Source organism: Schistocerca nitens, chromosome 2 (assembly GCF_023898315.1).
Source record: "Schistocerca nitens isolate TAMUIC-IGC-003100 chromosome 2, iqSchNite1.1, whole genome shotgun sequence".
Classification (NCBI taxonomy): domain Eukaryota; kingdom Metazoa; phylum Arthropoda; class Insecta; order Orthoptera; family Acrididae; genus Schistocerca; species Schistocerca nitens.
The window spans coordinates 651,780,956-651,800,532 of NC_064615.1; the positions used below are offsets into that span (position 1 = coordinate 651,780,956).

General features: G+C 41.1%; 1 pseudogene; it reads right to left on the reverse strand.

Annotated features, from left to right (window-relative positions):
• Positions 1-18,048: 18,048 nt before the first annotated feature.
• LOC126237823 (5S ribosomal RNA) lies at positions 18,049-18,166 on the reverse strand (annotated as a pseudogene).
• Between the last annotated feature and the right edge of the window lie 1,411 nt (positions 18,167-19,577).

A 19,577-nucleotide genomic window follows, 5' to 3' on the forward strand; every position in this document is an offset into this window, starting at 1 on the left:
TACTGTGCAACATCGTTCGGTGCAGCAAATTAAAGTCAGATGAAATGATATGAGTATTCGAGTTCTGTTTCGTATTTGCCTCGTTATTCTGACAAATACGTTCACGCACTCTAGCCCATAGAGTTTTTCCTCTTCACGTACAGTTACGTTTGCTTATGAAGGTTTACGTTGCAGCCACGCTGCTGGCATATCGCCGTGCGGTTCGGCAGTGATATATGAGCACGCCTGGCAGGCACAGCGAAACAGATTGTCCATTGAGATCTGATATAAGGACCAAACATTTAGCACAGTGATTAGCAATGAAACTTTAGACTTTCGAGGTCTTGGCGTGTGTCACAGTGACAATGCGTGGGATAACAACAAAATAACAAACACATGCTCGGGTCGGTCGAGTGAAACATGTAACGATAATGGTGGCCTCAGAACACCAAGTGCGTGAGCAATGCAGCCAATGACCAGCGGCAGAGCATATGTTTGTTTTCTCGAGGTTTCAACTTAGATGAACACATTGTAGCTGACTATACGCACAAGAACTCCAGTAACGTAGTTATTCACCCTCTGAAGCCGTATTGTTGAACTATTGTTTACTTACACAGCAGATGGTACAAATCGGAAGTTGGGAGCAGGAAAAGTAGTGAATATACCCCATTCACCTTTTTTGCTTCTTTCCTCGAAAAATGGTTCAAATGGCGCTGAGCACTATGGGACTTAATATCTGAGGTCTTCAGTCCCCTATAAATTAGAACTACTTAAACCTAACTAACCTAAGGACATTACACACACCCATGTCCGAGGCAGAATTTGAACCTGCGACCGTAGCGGTCGCGCAGTTTCAGACTGTAGCGCCTAGAACCGCTCGGCCACCCCGTCCGGCCTTCTTTCCTCCACCGTGGAGAATTGCGACAGTCTTCCTTAGGAAGAAATTGAAAGCCTTCGGTCTAATAGCATATTGGATCCAGCAACCGCTCGCCAAACCTTCGGACCCTACAATACGAGGGGTTGTAAATAGGCTGTATAGGTTTTTTATTGGTAACGCCACGTAGCGCTCTGTATGAAAATCACTGGCTTTGCTGTGTGTAGTCTGTGGCTGGTTTGCAATGTTGTTGGCTTTTGTAGTGTTGGGCAGTTGGCTGTTAACAGCGCGTAGCGTTGCGCAGTTGGAGGTGGGCCGCCAGCAGTGGTGGATGTGGAGAGAGAGATAGCAGAGTTTTGAGAGCGGACGATCTGGACAGAGACAGTAAATTTGTAAGACTGGATGTCATGAACTGATATATATAATTTTTGAAAGTCAGATTGCGTTGCGCTAAAAATATTGTGTGTCACTTTAGTGAATGTCTCAGTTTTGCTCAGCTGTTTGAAAACAAATAACATAAGATGTTTATCAGCACAGTCATTCATTAATTTTTCTAAGGGGACGTTTCATATGGCGACTCTGCCAGGATACCACACTGGAATCTTCTGATTTTTTTCTTGTAGTTTGTGTAATTAGTGTAGATTTTGTTTATTGCTAGCGCGTAATTGTAGAGAGAATCTCCTTTGTAGTTGCAGTATTTCATTGTTGTACAGTAAAACAGTTGTGACATGCATGTAGATTTGCACCAAGTATTTCGCAGCTGCGCTTGTAATTAACTAGATATTATTTTCAGTGCTATGTTAATGTGTTCTCTTATTTTTGCTCTTCAAATTGTGCTTTTCTGTGTTATCGTGTGAAATATTGTGACAATAATGGCGTGTGAAAAACGTAACACTAGGCTCCAAAGTAAACTGAGAAATAATAGTGACGACGAGCGTAGCTTATCAGCACCACTGTGTAATGAATTAACAGACATTCAAAGTAGTAATTTGGTAGTTGTGCATAGGGAAATGGAGCGGGCGGCAAATATTGGTGCAGACAGTGAAACAAGTAGTGAACAGGGAAGCATTATCGATCGATCGGTCGCCAACAGCTCGCCTTAGGAATCCGAAATAACAGAACACAATATTGCAAATACTGTAGACTCAGGTTTTGGGTCCTCACCGTTTTCGCAAATGAGTCATGACACATTTTCTGCTTGTCAAAATGTGAATGTTGCCGGTGAAAATGCACTGCCAAAAAGCATAGAGAAACAGATTCCAGACACTAATACATTATTATTGCAATTAATGAAACAAATGGAACAAAATCAGAGACAAACACAGCAAAAGCTTCAAACGTTAGACACAATGGAACAAAATCTTAGGAAGTTAGACACCACGCTTGAACAAACCCATGAAGATTTAACTACTCGGTAGCGTTCTCGCTTCCCACGCCCGGGTTCCCGGGTTCGATTTCCGGCGGGGTCAGGGATTTTCTCTGCCTCGTGATGGCTGGGTGTTGTGTGCTGTCCTTAGGTTAGTTAGGTTTAAGTAGTTCTAAGTTCTAGGGGACTTATGACCACAGCAGTTGAGTCCCATAGTGCTCAGAGCCATTTAACTACTGAGTTACGTAACATTGAATCGAAATGTCAAAAAGTCTGTAATGACGTAAAAACACAAATTTGTGAGCATTTTCAACCTATTTTTTCGCGGCATGAAAATCCATTACAGAATCACGAAGCAGCCATAAAAGAACTGCAAACTATTGTTCATGAAAATCATGAGACCTTGCGGGCTAAAATTGAGTCAGTTGCATCTACCGATTCGGTTACGCTACTTGCAAAAACTCAGGAAAACTTAAAGGACACAGTAGATACTCTGAAAACTGGTTCAGAAAGACACTTGGAAAAAATTAGTTCATTATCAGAGAAAGTAGTCAAACTTTCGGATCAGCTAAATAATTTATCTACGAAGGTACATGATAATCTGAATGACGCAAGACCGGTAGTCTTTAATGACACAGAAGAGTACGAACAAATTAGAATATTCAAACAAAATCAGAATCAAATTAATACGCAACACCAAAGAGAAATCCGGGAAGTACAAGATCAGCTGGCAAAAGTAATACAAGAACTACATATTTCAGACGACACTCGCGCTCCAACACGGTTAGAGGGACCAAGAAATACGGAAAATCCACAAAATAATAACACAGGGCATTTCGGAAATTATGAAAGAAATTGGCAAGGTGCACCGAATTTTGAGATGGAACCACCGACACGACGTAACAATGACCGATATGCGACTCGCCGACACGATGATTTTGACTATAAGCTGTTCATTACTACACGTAAATTCAAAACGTTTAAGAATTCTGGCAACGACATTCATCCACAAGCGTGGCTTCATCAATTCTCTCATTGTTTTCCTCCCAACTGGTCATTAGAGCATAGATTAGAATTTATGTGTGGCTACTTAGAGAATGAACCAGCTGTGAGAATGCGATCGGTCATTCACGATTGCCACAGTGAAGGAGAATTTTATCATGCCTTCCTCTCAACATATTGGTCTCAAGCCACACAAGACCGAGTAAAACATAGCATCATAATGATGAAACATTTCGAACAATCTGAATTTTCCAGTCTTGTGAAATATTTTGAAGACATGTTGCACAAGAATCAGTACCTGTCAAACCCTTACAGCCCCTCAGAACTCATCCGCATTTGCTTAATCAAATTGCCTGAACATTTACGACATACTATTTTGGCAGGACGTTGCAAAGACGACATTGAAGCTTTTCAGGGACTGTTACAAGAATTAGAAATTGACACTGACAATCGCGGAACGCGAAAACAGGAGCACAACAATTACAGGTCACATCCGTCACAATTCCGCGATGACAGAAATAATAAATGGACACGACAAGGCTATTCTTACAACGTAAATCGTGACCAAAACAGACACCACCCGTATGACAACCGTTCGCAGAGTAGTAATAATTACAGGGAAAGATCACCTCTCCGCGGTAATGACTATCACAGAGACAATCAGAGAAACAAACAATATGGGAACCAAAATAATTATTATCAAGGGGGACAGAATAACTTCAGACGCAACGGTCCAGCGCGCAGTTACGATTCAGGGAGAAATTCTCCACCACGTGACCGACAAGAAAGAAACTATGGAATCTACCGACATGACGACAGACAATATGATCGTAACGACAGACCAGAATTGCATCAGAATACCACTTCACAATAGTCTACATTCCCGGCAGGGAGAACATTGTTGCGGACGCACTGTCACGCGCACCGGCTGGGCTTGAGAAAAGTAACACAGAAGGCAACCTCGAGAAAAATTTCAGTATTCTTTACATTCAGAAAGTCGCCTTTGAAAACTTCATACCACATCTTTAAAGGACATTGCTCATGAACAAGATAAAGATCCGATTTGGGAAGACATCAAAAGTAAATGGCATGAAAAGACACACACTCAGATTCGGCATTATTATCTGGTTAGAAACAACATACTCCTCAAACGCTGCACTGTTGATGACAAGCTATGGGTACTTTGCATTCCAGACGATTTTGTTAATAAGCTCATTTGGTACATTCATTTCAGCTACGCACATTTTGGTCCACGAAAATGTTATCATATTCTTCGAACGACTTGTTATTTTAACAATATGGAAAAGAGAATTCGAAGAGTCTTGTCTATTTGTAATCTTTGTCAAAAGGCGAAACCATCCACTATCTCACATCGTGCTCCGTTGTTTCCTATCATTCCTTCTAAATTAAAAGAATTTGCTGCTGTTGATCTCTTGGGACCCCTTGTCAGAACATCGAATGGATTTTCGTACGTTCTAGTCGCTGTTGAACTTACTTCATAATTTGTTTCTTTCACTCCGTTACGTAAAGCCACTGGACGGTCTGTATCCAACGCCTTTGTTAAAAATTTCTTACGTGAAGTTGGCCACGTTGCTAAAGTCATTTCAGACAACGGACCGCAATTCTGTTTGGTCACGCATGCTTCGGAGTCATAAAATCAAACCTGTTTTTATTTCATTGTACTCACCACATTGTAACCCGTCTGAACGGATTATGAAAGAAATCAATAACTTTGTAGACTTTATTGTCACAGAAAGCATCAGCATTGGGACAGATATTTACACTTATTTCAAAATGTGCTGAATGAAATGCCTCATGACTCCACTGCTTTACCACCTACTCTTGTATTGAAGAATGAAGAACCACCGAACAGAATCAGAGAGCTTGTACCTTTCCCGAATACACGTAAACTTCGACACAAAGACATAATTGATTTGGCTATTAAAAATTATAAAATCTGCAGCAGACAAAAGGAGAAAACTACACGGTAAAGCAAATGCAAAGAAATTATATATTGGTCAGAAAGTTCTCATTAAAGCTCATTCATTGTCACATAAGAAGAAACACTTGAGTCACAAATTCTTTCTAGTTTACAATGGACCTTACAGAAACCGACGTATACCACATGATAATTGCGTTGAAGTTGAAACTCTGCGTACTAGGAAGAGTAAAGGTTTACACCACATTTCACATGTAAAACCTTTTATTGAAAGATAATCTGCTTTTTAAATCTGTCTTTGCCATATAACTTTTCACTTTACATTACTAGTATGCTTTGTCATACTTAGAATATGTTGACATGCAACAATGTTTGAAGTTAAATATCCAGTCAAGAACCAAGAGAACTTATTTAAACAGAAATTACGAATGCATTGTTATAGTGAACAGTCGTCACAGTGTTATTGTGTGTTTACATTCTTGCTTGTTAGTTGCACGATTACGTAACGACTATAAGGCTTACATACTTAGAACATATACTGGTACTGCTAATGAGATTTTAATGCAACATTTTGGTTTACTTCAAAATACATTCTGGATTTAAAGTACTTTCTGTGAGGTACCAGATGACACAGTGGTTAGTTTATGTGACAGCTACACGATTTTATCACGACGCTACTAATGAGTGACAATTTACAATGTTGCTTTTGCGGTGTATCTGTTTTTTATCTGCACAGCTTTTCTGTATTATTCTGGAAAGTAAAACATGTTTTAGTAGTAACTTTTGTGGTGTAGCTACAATGAGACAGCCTTTTCCGTAGCACAACAATACGTTACAGCACAGTACTTTCTTCATCACGGCAATAAGCGTAATAACTAAGATATCTATACGCAAAGCATTTCACTTTTGTTTATCATGAGGTAAGTACATTGACTTCTGCAGAACTTAGCTTTCGGAGGACGATAACTGCGACACTTCCACAGAGATTATCTTACAACAAGACGCACAGTTTAGCGCTACAGTACACGTATTTGAGTGATTAATTTTGTACTTAAAACATTTACTTTTAAAGATTTTTGAATTACAATGATACAAAGGTTTTCCGTGATACATTCATTCCACTGCTGTAATCTGTAACACCTGAGGGTATAATTACATTAATCCTCAGGGGGGTACACGCCTACTTTGTGTACCATGTGTTTGGCAACCACAAGGAGCCCTAGCTAATATGGTATTTGCTTATACAACTTTACACATCGGTACCATATTCCTCTAACACAGAATTACACAGCTATCTGATTATTTAATAGAGAAAGAAACATTTTTGTTACTACATCAGTGACAGATGTTTACGTAATTATACAGTTGGATAACGCGGACTCTTCGAGTATTTGCTGCACTAAATAATTATAAAAAGCGTTGTTATTAACCTACACTCCTGGAAATGGAAAAAAGAACACATTGACACCGGTGTGTCAGACCCACCATACTTGCTCCGGACACTGCGAGAGGGCTGTACAAGCAATGATCACACGCACGGCACAGCGGACACACCAGGAACCGCGGTGTTGGCCGTCAAATGGCGCTAGCTGCGCAGCATTTGTGCACCGCCGCCGTCAGTGTCAGCCAGTTTGCCGTGGCATACGGAGCTCCATCGCAGTCTTTAACACTGGTAGCATGCCGCGACAGCGTGGACGTGAACCGTATGTGCAGTTGACGGACTTTGAGCGAGGGCGTATAGTGGGCATGCGGGAGGCCGGGTGGACGTACCGCCGAATTGCTCAACACGTGGGGCGTGAGGTCTCCACAGTACATCGATGTTGTCGCCAGTGGTCGGCGGAAGGTGCACGTGCCCGTCGACCTGGAACCGGACCGTAGCGACGCACGGATGCACGCCAAGACCGTAGGATCCTACGCAGTGCCGTAGGGGACCGCACCGCCACTTCCCAGCAAATCAGGGACACTGTTGCTCCTGGGGTATCGGCGAGGACCATTCGCAACCGTCTCCATGAAGCTGGGCTACGGTCCCGCACACCGTTAGGCCGTCTTCCGCTCACGCCCCAACATCGTGCAGCCCGCCTCCAGTGGTGTCGCGACAGGCGTGAATGGAGGGACGAATGGAGACGTGTCGTCTTCAGCGATGAGAGTCGCTTCTGCCTTGGTGCCAATGATGGTCGTATGCGTCTTTGGCGCCGTGCAGGTGAGCGCCACAATCAGGACTGCATACGACCGAGGCACACAGGGCCAACACCCGGCATCATGGTGTGGGGAGCGATCTCCTACACTGGCCGTACACCACTGGTGATCGTCGAGGGGACACTGAATAGTGCACGGTACATCCAAACCGTCATCGAACCCATCGTTCTACCATTCCTAGACCGGCAAGGGAACTTGCTGTTCCAACAGGACAATGCACGTCCGCATGTATCCCGTGCCACCCAACGTGCTCTAGAAGGTGTAAGTCAACTACCCTGGCCAGCAAGATCTCCGGATCTGTCCCCCGTGGAGCATGTTTGGGACTGGATGAAGCGTCGTCTCACGCGGTCTGCACGTCCAGCACGAACGCTGGTCCAACTGAGGCGCCAGGTGGAAATGGCATGGCAAGCCGTTCCACAGGACTACATCCAGCATCTCTACGATCGTCTCCATGGGAGAATAGCAGCCTGCATTGCTGCGAAAGGTGGATATACACTGTACTAGTGTCGACATTGTGCATGCTCTGTTGCCTGTGTCTATGTGCCTGTGGTTCTGTGCGTGTGATCATGTGATGTATCTGACCCCAGGAATGTGTCAATAAAGTTTCCCCTTCCTGGGACAATGAATTCACGGTGTTCTTATTTCAATTTCCAGGAGTGTATTTTTAAACGTGTACAGGTGTTATAAATATAATATGGGTGTTGTTGAATTAGTGAAAGTGTTAGTGAAGTATAAAATAAGATTAAACGGGGTAAGAAGCGTATTTTTCTTCTCGCGCCTGTAGCACGAATCCTAGGCCTAATTTCACGCGCGCGAATCGTAAGTAAGCAGTGAATTAAACTTATAGATAAACGTTTCCAGTTAGTATAAATATAATATAAGTGTTGTTACATTAGTTGAAGTGTTAGTGAAGTGCTAAAGAAGATTAAACGGGGTAAGAAGTTTATTTTCCTTCTCGCGCCTATAGCACGGATTTTAGGCTTAATTTCACGCGCGCGTATCGTAAGTAAACAGTGAGTTATATGTAATCACCAGTTTTTTTTATTCAGTACTCTTTCAATTTATTTACATTTGCCTGAATAGTTTCTAGGGTCCTTTGTTTACGTTTTAGTCACTACTTAAATCAGCTTATACGATTTCTGTTTTTACCATGAGTGAGAAGTGTGTGACATGCCGTAGGATCGTTAGTTCCGGAGTATGGTGTGATGGGTGCTGTAGTTTCTTTCATTGGGGCGAATGTAGTGGCGTGGGAAATGGGGACATAAATGAGGCTCACCAGTGGTATTGTAGGATCTGTAGTAGAGATAGGAAAATACTGGAACAGGAAGGGAAAATTGTAGCTCTTCAAGCTGACCTAGACAAGGCAAGGGAGGATCTGGACAGGTTAAAGAGCGAGAAGGATGAACAGAGGTGGGAAGTGGCAATAGGTAATAGAGGGAACAGGCAAAGGAGAGCATCAGACAGCTTTGTCATAAATCTTGAAAATAGATTTGACCTATTGCCTCAGTCAGAATCGGATGAGCCCCATGTAGCTGAAGCTGTAGAAAGGGCACAACAAGCTTTCAAGGACTTGAACAAGGTAGGGAAATTTGTAAAGAGAAAGAAACTTCTGTTGTTAGGTAGTTCCCATGGTAGAGGTGTTGGCCAACTACTGCAGGAAAATCTAGGTCCAGAGTACCAGGTCACAAACTATTTCAAGCCTAGTGCAGATCTGGGTCAGGTAACAGAGGATGTAGGTGCTTTATGCAAGGATTTCACAAAGGAGGATGCCGTGGTTATAGTGAGTGGTCCGGGAAATAGCATTGGCAGAGACTCTGAATATTCCATAGAGAGTGACCTGGTGAAGATAGCATCAGCAACGAAGCATACGAGTGTGGGATTTGTGTCTGTGTTGAGACACCATGATCGGCCTCATTTGAACTCTTCCGTAGGGAGGGTGAACTTGGAGTTGGAATGGCTGCTTAGGACGGATATAGGGTCCCATATTGGTTTGATTCCTGTGGATGCTATCGATAGGTGGGACTACACTAGGCATGGCCTTCACCTCAATAGGAAAGGGAAGGGAAAACTGTCTGGGTTGATTGCAGAAAACCTAAGGAGGGACACTGGCACAAGTGGTAAAATACCAGTGGTCACAGGTGTCAGAGGGATGCCTTTTTTAGGATAGGGAAGGGGGAAAGAAAATGAGTTTTAAGAGAGATTGGCAGACACACTCAGTTTGAGAAAACAGATGAACAGGAGTCAGATTTTATCATACAGCCTCCATTTAAACAGTGTTTAACAGAAAGTAATCAGAAACTGCCAGTTCATCTTCGCCAAAGCAGTTACAATCTCATTAGTATGCAGTATCAGTTATCTTTATTACACCAGAACATTCCGGGACTTAGAAATAAAGTTGATGAACTACTCATTTGTATCGATGAATCGAATTCATCTAACCAAATTGACATAATCTGCCTCTCTGAACATCAAGTGACCACTAATATAGATATGTTAGACATTTCAGGATTTAAGCTAGCTTCCTACTTCTGCAGAGTGGATATGGATGGAGGAGGAGTTGCCACATTTATCAAAAACTGCCATAAATTCAAGCACATTGACATTAATAAATTCTGTTTAGAGCAGCATCTAGAAGCATGTGCAACAGAAGTAGAGTTCCATAACAGATCCTATATAATAATAACTATTTACCGAGTAACTGCAGGAAATTATAATCTATTCTTAAATCACCTAGAAGCTCTTTTGGGTTATTTAACAGGAAGAAACAAAGAAATTTTGATTGCTGGTGACTTTAATACAGATTTTCTAATGCAATCTTCCAGTAAACATTCACTGCAGTTAGTAATGTTGTCTTTCAATCTAACTCACACTGTAAACTTTCCAACTAGGATCACTAAATCCTCAAGGACAGCCATTGATAACATTTTTATAGACAAATCAAAGGAACAAAATCATATCATAAAACCTGTTATAAATAGACTATCATATCATGACATGCAGCTCCTTGTTTTAGATGTAAATTCTAAGAAGATTATTAAGACTGCTAAATCTGAGTACAGGAGAGTAGTCAATCAACCAAAAATTGAGTGTTTTAGAAAACTGCTCAAATATATGAACTGGAAAGATGTTTATAGTGCTCATGACATGAATGAAAAATATAACACATTCATGAACAATGTCAGTACCATGTTTGAAAACTGTTTTCCTCTAAAAGTTACTCAAATTAAACAGAAGTCTATAATAAAACCATGGATTACACAAGGAATAAAGATTTCCTGTAAGACAAAAAGGAAAATGTATCTGTCGACCAAGAATAGCTCCAATGCTGATGATTTAGCTAAATACAAGGAATACTGTAAAACATTAAAAAAAGTAATTCAGATGTCTAAACAAATGCACTACGAGAAGAAGATAGCAATGTGAGCGAACAAAATAAAAACAATATGGGATATAGTGAAAGAGCAGACTGGTAGAACCAGAAAGGAACAGGAGCAAATAGCACTAAGGGTAGACGACACATTAGTAACTGATGGGCATAGCGTGGCAAATCTATTTAACAAGTACTTTATATCAGTTACTGATAGAATGGGACTTTCAGGATCAGTAAATAATGCCCTTGATTATCTGAAACTAGCCTTCACAAATAACTTCAAGTACATGAATATATCACTCACTTCACCAAAAGAAATAACATCCATAATAAAATCTTTAAAAACAAAGCATTCTAGTGGGTATGATGAAATATCAACAAAGTTAATTAAGGCATGTTCTTGTGAGTTTAGCACAATTCTAAGTTACTTGTGTAACCAGTCAATTATAACTGGGACATTTCCTGACTGGCTAAAATATGCAGATGTTAAGCCTCTATTCAAGAAAGGGGATAAAGAGATACCATCAAACTACAGACCGATTTCACTTTTGCCAGCATTCTCAAAAATTTTAGAGAAAGTAATGTACAGGAAGCTGCTCAACCATCTGACCACAAATAACATGTTATCAAGAACACAGTTTGGATTTCTGAAGGGTTCTGATATCGAGAAGGCTATTTACACCTACAGTGAAAATGTACTTAATTCATTAAATAACAAATTACAAGCAGCAGGTATTTTCTGTGATTTGTCAAAGGCATTTGATTGTGTGAACCACAACATCCTTTTAAGTAAATTAGAATTCTATGGTGTCACGGGCAGTGCTGCAAAATGGTTCAAGTCATACCTCACTAACAGGAAACAAAGGGTGTCAGTGCAAGGGACTAGTGAATTAAGTCATCAGTCATCATCAGAATGGGAAGAAATTACATGTGGTACATTAATGGTCTCTCATCAGTTACACTGCCAGAAGCAGAGTTCGTTTTGTTTGCAGATGACACAAGTATTGCAATAAATAGTATGTCAAGTGTAATTCTAGAAAGATCTGCTAATGGGATTTCCATGGATATTAATAAATGGTTTAAAGCCAACTCACTGACATTAAACTTCGAAAAGACTCACTATATGCAATTCAGAACCTGTAAGAGGTTTCCACCCAGCATATGCATAAAATACAAAGAAGAGCAGATAGAAGAGGTTGACAGTCTTCAATTCCTGGGATTACAACTTGATAATAAATTCAGTTGGGAAGAGCACATCACAGAACTACAGAAATGCCTTAACAAATCTGTATTTGCAATTCGAGTGTTAGCAGACATAGGCGACATAAAAATGAAAAAGCTTGCATACTTTGCCTACTTTCATTCCATAATGTCATATGGTATAATATTTTAGGGTAACTCTTCAAGTCAAACAAAAGTTTTCAGAGTCCAAAAGCGTGTAATACGTATTATTTGTGGAGTAAATTCACGAACATCCTGTAGAAACCTCTTCAAAGAACTGGGTATACTAACTACTGTCTCTCAGTATATTTACTCATTAATGAAATTTGTTCTAAATAATATATCTCTTTTTCCAACAAACAGCTCAGTTCATACATACAATACCAGGAACAAAAATGATCTGCACAAGGACTTAAAAGCACTTACTTTAGTTCAAAAAGGGGTGCACTACTCAGGAACACTCATCTTCAATGATTTGCCAGTAAACATAAAAAATTTAGTTACAAATAAAGATCAGTTTAAAAGGAGCCTGAAAGACTTACTAGTGGCCAACTCCTTCTACTCCAATGACGAATTTTTTAATAGAAACAAATGATGTATTGTATATATTCATACTATTAGTATTGTTATTTCAGCTTAAAAAAATTGACATGTTCCACATCCACGAGAATCTCCTCAGCACGGATCTATGGAACGAAAACTAATCTAATCTAATCTAATCTTCACACTAATGAAATTGTATTCGTCTGTACTTTGTGAATTCTTCATATTTTTTCAGAACCATTGTGATACTATGAGAGCTTTGAATGTCGCATTTGGTATGGGGTCACGATTTTTAAAGTACGTTTGAGGTAGATGACACTATTGAAATGAGCAGAGAATTTTTTTTTTAGGTTTTGAAATCATTGCTACGACGTTTTTGAGATTTGGCTGAGTTTTTATGATGTTATTATTATGATGACAATGTGTATTATGCTATTGAGGTATGTTTATGATCAATAAGCTGATGCTATATGAGGAATTTGATTATGCTACATATTTATTATGATGAAATATTGAAGAGGTGTTGATGAATATGTATATGTGTCATAAGGTAAGGAATAATGAGTAGTGGTTAGGGACTCTGACTAGTGAAAAAGGATGTTGGAAACCAAGAATCGTACTTTAAGAGTTATGAAATGTGTGTAAACGCATAAATGTATCACAATGCCGGCGAAAATTTTTTGGACTCTGTTATATTCATAGGATTTTGTTTCTACACATTTGCAACGCAAATTCTCGACCTGTGAAATTTTTTATATGAGACTGTCACTTTAGTGCAAACTGGTGTCGTAAATATTTCGGTAAGAAAGTTAAGTGACCTTCACGTAATGCGTCGTAGGCACCCAGCTGCACGACAGTCGCCTGGAAAAAAGCCATTAGTGTGTGCCTTTCAGAGGCATAGGTGGAGAAAAAAGGAGGCCATTATCCTCGCTATTGACATTTCTTTGTAGAAAGAATCGCAAATACGACACGCTCAAGCTTGAAAAAAAATGATTATACTGTGGAGCTCTTAATTTATGATATTTACTAAAATGCCTAATGAAATGATGAGAAACATTTTACATCTATTGTCTTTCTAATTGAGAATTTGCTCATTTTGTTTAATATCTAGTTTCTAGCTGCACTGCAGCATTGGTTAAAATAAAATTTAATAGATGTACTAATATAGATATTTTATGCCTACAGATCCAGTAAATAACCATTTTATGATCTACTTCCAAAAAAAAAACGAGGGAGCACAAAAAGACATTTCCCTTCACAGGAATTGCATACATAATTTTTGTCAATGACTTGGTAACTCGTTTCGTAGATAAATCAAGGTGATGCATCACTCTAGTGTTAAGATGTGACATAGGTATTAAACATGGCCATTTTTACTGTCATATTTTTTCTGCTTGCGCTTTGTCATGTTTAGATATAAGTTATAGCATTTGCTGCTGTTGTTTGCCAGGCATAGTTCTACTGAATTTTACCATGTGTTAAGCCAGTTTTACTACTAATTTATTTTTCTTGTTTGCTGCACATTGCCTTATATTAGTTGTAATATTGCAATTACTCTGCTAATTTATATATACTGCTGCTTGCTTTGCCAATTTGAATTTTTTGTCATTGCCGTTTGTGTTAATTGTTTTGTGCTGCTGCATTGCCTCGTCCCTTAGTTTAGCATCTGAGCTCAGTAGATTTAAGTTAGCTTAAGATGGGATAGGCTATATGAGAGAACGAGTTGTGATGAATTGGAAGAAATGCATTGAGAAGCTGTAAGAAAATGGTTTGGCCAAAAAAAGTATTTTGAAAGAGGATATGAACAAAAAAGTAGTGTTTAGGGACAACAGGTTTAAGTAGGATTTTCCTGGAAACAAATGATGAGGTAAGATAATGGAAAATAAATAATGAGGTAAGAAATATGTGAACATATAAATACAGAAAGCATGCTTGGATTGGATTTTTTTGGTGGGAACAAATGTTGAAATAAGACGAAAGATCTATGGAATGAAGTTTTAGGTTGGACTACAGTACCAAATGTTACACTGAAAACAAACACTACCCTTTCCTCTTATGTTATTCTGCTGTGTGTTTGTGTACCCTTGTGTATTTGTGTTTTTCCTGTCTTTATGTGTTTAGCTGAGGAGAGTTATGTTGTGGAATTTTTCTAATACTGTGTTATTTACTTTGTAAAGATGTTTAGACATTATTTATCTGTTCTGTTTTGTTGCTCATGTCTGAAGTTGATGTTTCAAAAGTTATTCTGATCTTTTACGTATGTACTTACGTCATAATTCCTGTAACACTGATGTATATGTTATTTCGATTCTTTGTAAAGCCTGTATTACTACAAATGTTATCTGTATTGTTATGTTCTTTAATGATGTATTTTGTACCTTTGTTATTGTATTCTCATGTTATAAAATTGGAATTGACACCAGTTCATCAAATTAAGTAACTTGTAAGTATTCATTTCACTGCACATATTTCTGTTGGTCATAGTATATGCACAATATGTGAAAAAAAAGAGGACTGTTAGTGTTTGCATGTGTGTTAATAATTCAGTAAGGGACTGGATAACAGCATTGCTGGTTCTAAGGACATTTCAAAAAAATTTTTTGTGAGTGCACAAGTGGTGGTTCATGGACTTGCTATATTGTCCGCAAGACTCCTCGATGGTGATTGTGCACCTGCACAGTCACAATAAATGGCTGCTGGCCGTCTCTACAAGGACTATAGTGGGTTTGCATCTTTGATGGCCCACCTATACCATTATCTCTACAAGGACTACAGTGGGTCTGCATCTTTGATGGCCCACCAATACCATTATTTCTACAAGGACTGCAGTGGTTCTGCACCTCTGGTAGCCCACCAATACCGTAGTCTCTACCAGGACTACAGTGGGTCTACTCTGTGATGACCTACCTACCAATATTCTTCAAAACTTCGACTAACTCTGCGGTGGGTTTGCTCTGTTGTGGCCCATTACCTGTCTGCATGTCAAGAGTCAGCACTGTCTTTCCGTTGGAAGGACAACACTACTTCTTCAAGACTGCATGGAAATCCACTACTTCTGTGTGCATTTTATTTTACTGCTCAGACTTTGAGGAAAACACTGCTATTTTACTGTGATGATCGATCAGGACTGTCTTTATGGACTGTGAGAAAATTTTAGCTTTCAACCAACATTGTATCAATATGTGTGTGCATTTGATTTCTTTGTTATTGTAACTGTGAAAAAATTTTAACAAATATGTATTGGCCAGTGCCCAAAACAATTTGTAAAATTTTATGTGGGGAGCATGGGGGCTATGTAAGTAGGCTGTAGGTTTTTTATTGGTAACGCCACGTAGCGCTCTGTATGAAAATCACTGGCTGTGCTGTGTGCAGTCTGTGGCTGGTTTGCATTGTTGTTGGCAATTGTAGTGTTGGGCAGTTGGCTGTTAACAGCGTGTAGCGTTGCGCAGTTGGAGGTGAGCCGCCAGCAGTGGTGGATGTGGAGAGAGAGATAGCAGAGTTTTCAGAGCGGATGATATGGAAGCCGGCCGCGGTGGCCGTGCGGTTCTAGGCGCTTCAGTCTGGAACCGCGTGACTGCTACGGTCGCAGGCTCGAATCCTGCCTCCGGCATGGATGTGTGTGATGTCCTTGGGTTAGTTAGGTTTAAGTAGTTCTAAGTTCTAGGGGACTGATGACCTAAGATGTTAAGTCCCATAGTGCTCAGAGCCATTTGAACCATTTGATGATCTGGACAGAGACAGTAAAAAAGACTGGATGTCATAAACTGATACATATATATTATGACTTTTGAACACTATTAAGGTAAATACATTGTTTGTTCTTTACCAAAATCTTTAATTTGCTAACTATGCCTAGCAGTAGTTAGTGCCTTCAGTAGTTTGAATCTTTTATTTAGTTGGCAGTAGTGGCGCTCGCTGTATTGCAGTAGTTCTTGTAACGAAGATTTTTGTGAGGTAAGTGATTTGTTAAACGTATAGGTTAATGTTAGTCAGGGACATTCTTTTGTAGGGATTTTTTGAAGTCAGATTGCGTTGCGCTAAAAATATTGTGTGTCACTTTAGTGAATGTCTGAGTACGTTCAGTTTTGCTCAGCTGTTTGAAAATCAAATAACATAAGATGTTTATCAGCACAGTCATTCATTAATTTTTCTAAGGGGACGTTTCAGGGTGTTCAATAAGTAAAGCAACACATTTCTTTTCGTCCTATCTCGACTGAAAAACTGCAGAGTTTATTATGTGACATAGTGTATTATTTCTGCTTCAACTCCTATAGTTTCAAGAAATTCCGATAGGTGGCGGCGCTAAGTATAACATTCGAAAGGGTGTCGATAACAGCGCTGCGTTCGATTCAGAGAGGTGTCATTGAGTTTCTTTTGGAGGAAAACCGGAGCATTGCAGATATTCATAGGCGCTTGCAGAATGTCTACGGATACGTGGCAGAGAACAAAAGCACGGGGATTCGTTGGGCGAGGTCATCGCCACAACAAAGTCGCACAAACCCGTTCTATCTCCCGCGTGCCGGCCGCCCGGACACAGCTGTGACTCCTGCAATGTTGAAAGGTGCGAACACTCTCAGGCGAGGTGATCGACGGATCACAGTCAAACACCTTGCTGCTCAACAGGTGTCTGTTGATGGTGCGGACACACTCATTCTCCAGCTGGGGTACTATAAACTGGGTGTCCGCAGGGTTCCTCGCCGCCATAAAGAGCAGCGAAGGACCATCTGTGCGGAATTGCTTGCGCGTTTGTTTTTTGTTTTTTTTGTCGAGAATCGTCATAGACGATAAGCATGGGTTCATCATTTCGAACCGAAAACAAAACGGCAATCCATGGATTGGTGCCTCGCCACCGCTTCTCCTAAGAAAAAATTCAAAGGCGCAACCTCAGACGGTAAAGCCATGGTGATGGTCTTCTGGGACTCTGAAGGGTTTCTTTTGTATGATGTCCTCCCTCATAGTGCAACGAAGTCTATTGTACTACTCACAGGAAATTGAAGAGACGACTTCAGTGTGTTCGTCGCCACAAAAATGGAAACGAACGTCCTCCTTTCCATGATAACGCAAGGTCTCACACAAGTCTGCGCACCCGGGAGGAGCCCACGTGATCATTGGACTGTTCCTCTTTATCCACCATGCAACCCGGATCTCGCACCTTGCGACTTACATCTGTTTGGCCCAGTGAAGGATGTATTCCGCGGGAACCAATACGTGGATGAAGGGGAGGTTATTGAGGCAGCAAGACGCTGGCTCCGACGTCGACCCCTATGCCGGTGCGAGCATACAGGCCCTCACAGTAAGGCTGTCGCATTGAAAGAAGATAATGTTAGAAAATAGGGTTTTGTAGCTGAAACTCCTCCCGCACAGGACATGAAGGCCCAAAGGTACCCACTGGCCGCCGTGCCATCCTCAGTCAACAGGCATCACAGGATGCGGATATGGAGGGGCATGTGGTCATCACATCGCTCTCCCAGCTGTAGGTCAGTTTCCGATACTGGAGCCGCTACTTCTCAATCAAGTAGCTCCTCAGGTTGTCTCACAAGGGCTGAGTGCACCGCGCTTGCCAACAGCGCTCGGCAGACCGAATGGTCACCCATCCAACTGCTAGCCCAGCCCGCCAGCGCTTAACGTCGGTATTCTGACGGAAACCGGTGTTACCACTGCGGCAAGGCCGTTGGCTTGTAGCTGAAAGAGAGCGGAATAATATGATGTATTGGAATCCAGAATAAAACCAAACTGCTTTCGGAAAAAAAGTGTTGATTTACTTATTGCATGCCCTTCGTACTGTAGCGAAGTAATAGCAAGAACAACGTTGTTGAAGATGAGGGAGTTATGTAAGCGACAGCTGTGTGAACCAAGTGCACTGTTGCCACTAAACCATGTCAGTAACAACGTCTTTTCTGTTATGGTCGTTTCTTTGTGATGCTTCTTGGATAAAATGACACTGTGACTTGGGTGTGAGTTTTCAGTCGCGAGCCGAGGGGAAGGTTTATTTTCGAGGCAGAAGGTACGAAGACGAGGGACAGGAGAATTCACCTGCCTCTCGCGGCTGCTTCTCCAACCGTCTCACTTTCTGGATTTTTATTCCGGTCAGGTTTTGTTCCTCCTGTGTGCCACCGCCCTTGGCGGGAGCCCATTTCGCCACGCCCTCGGTACGCCCCCGTTCGCATATTCTACCTTGGAGGAGTACAGTTCCTGGGCTGTGCTTCTGGGTCTTTGGTCTAGTTTTCCCATTCGCTGTTAGCCAATTTTCGTAGTATGTTAGTTCTAGCTGGCGGGTCTCCTTGCAGTGAGGTTTGTACTCAGTGACCTGTCTAGTGCAACACCAAGGAACGTGTGTTCCAGGGTGAGTTGGTGCGCCGGTGGCGCCATTTTTCATCGATTTCATCGCGATCGTCTGAGTCGATTTTCGATGCCTGCTTGGCTTCGTATCTTTGGCGGATTGCTATTTAACTGCGGCGCGCGCGCGCTCTCTGGGTCTTCAGTTCGGGTATCAGCTGTGTCAGCGACAGTCACGTCTGGCGTTGTGCCTGAATGCAGCGTGGCGAGTAGCCGAGTGGGTTCGACGAAGCAACGTGGGCCGCTGCTGCGGCGTGTTTAGCCGCTGTAATGCAGATCGGCTGACGAGGTGACTGGGGTTTCTTGGATATGTGAAGGACAGATTTCCGTCGTGTCTCTTGCATGTGATTCAAAGTCAATGAACCGGAGTCGTCGAAGTGTTCATGGGTGGGTTTTGTTCATGATAATTGAATAGCCCTGTTCACTGGAAACTATCTTGGCTGTTCCAGTTACCTTTGATCTCGCTACCTCATATGTTGACGGCATGTAAGGGACTGCTAGTGACGCACAACCAATAGACATGAAGCCGTGTTTAATACATACCAAGTAGTGCGTAAGTTTGTGGCTGGGGTTCAGAAGCGGGCCGAAGTATTTTCCCTGATTCCTCTTCTATTTTATTATTTTATTTGTTGTTTTAGAGGTTGTGTAATCAAATCTTAAGATACAATGTTACGTATGTTAAGTCTGCTTAACGTTAATTTGTGCCGCGTAGAATTAAAGGTTTATTGATAACTAGTTGGGTTAACATCCT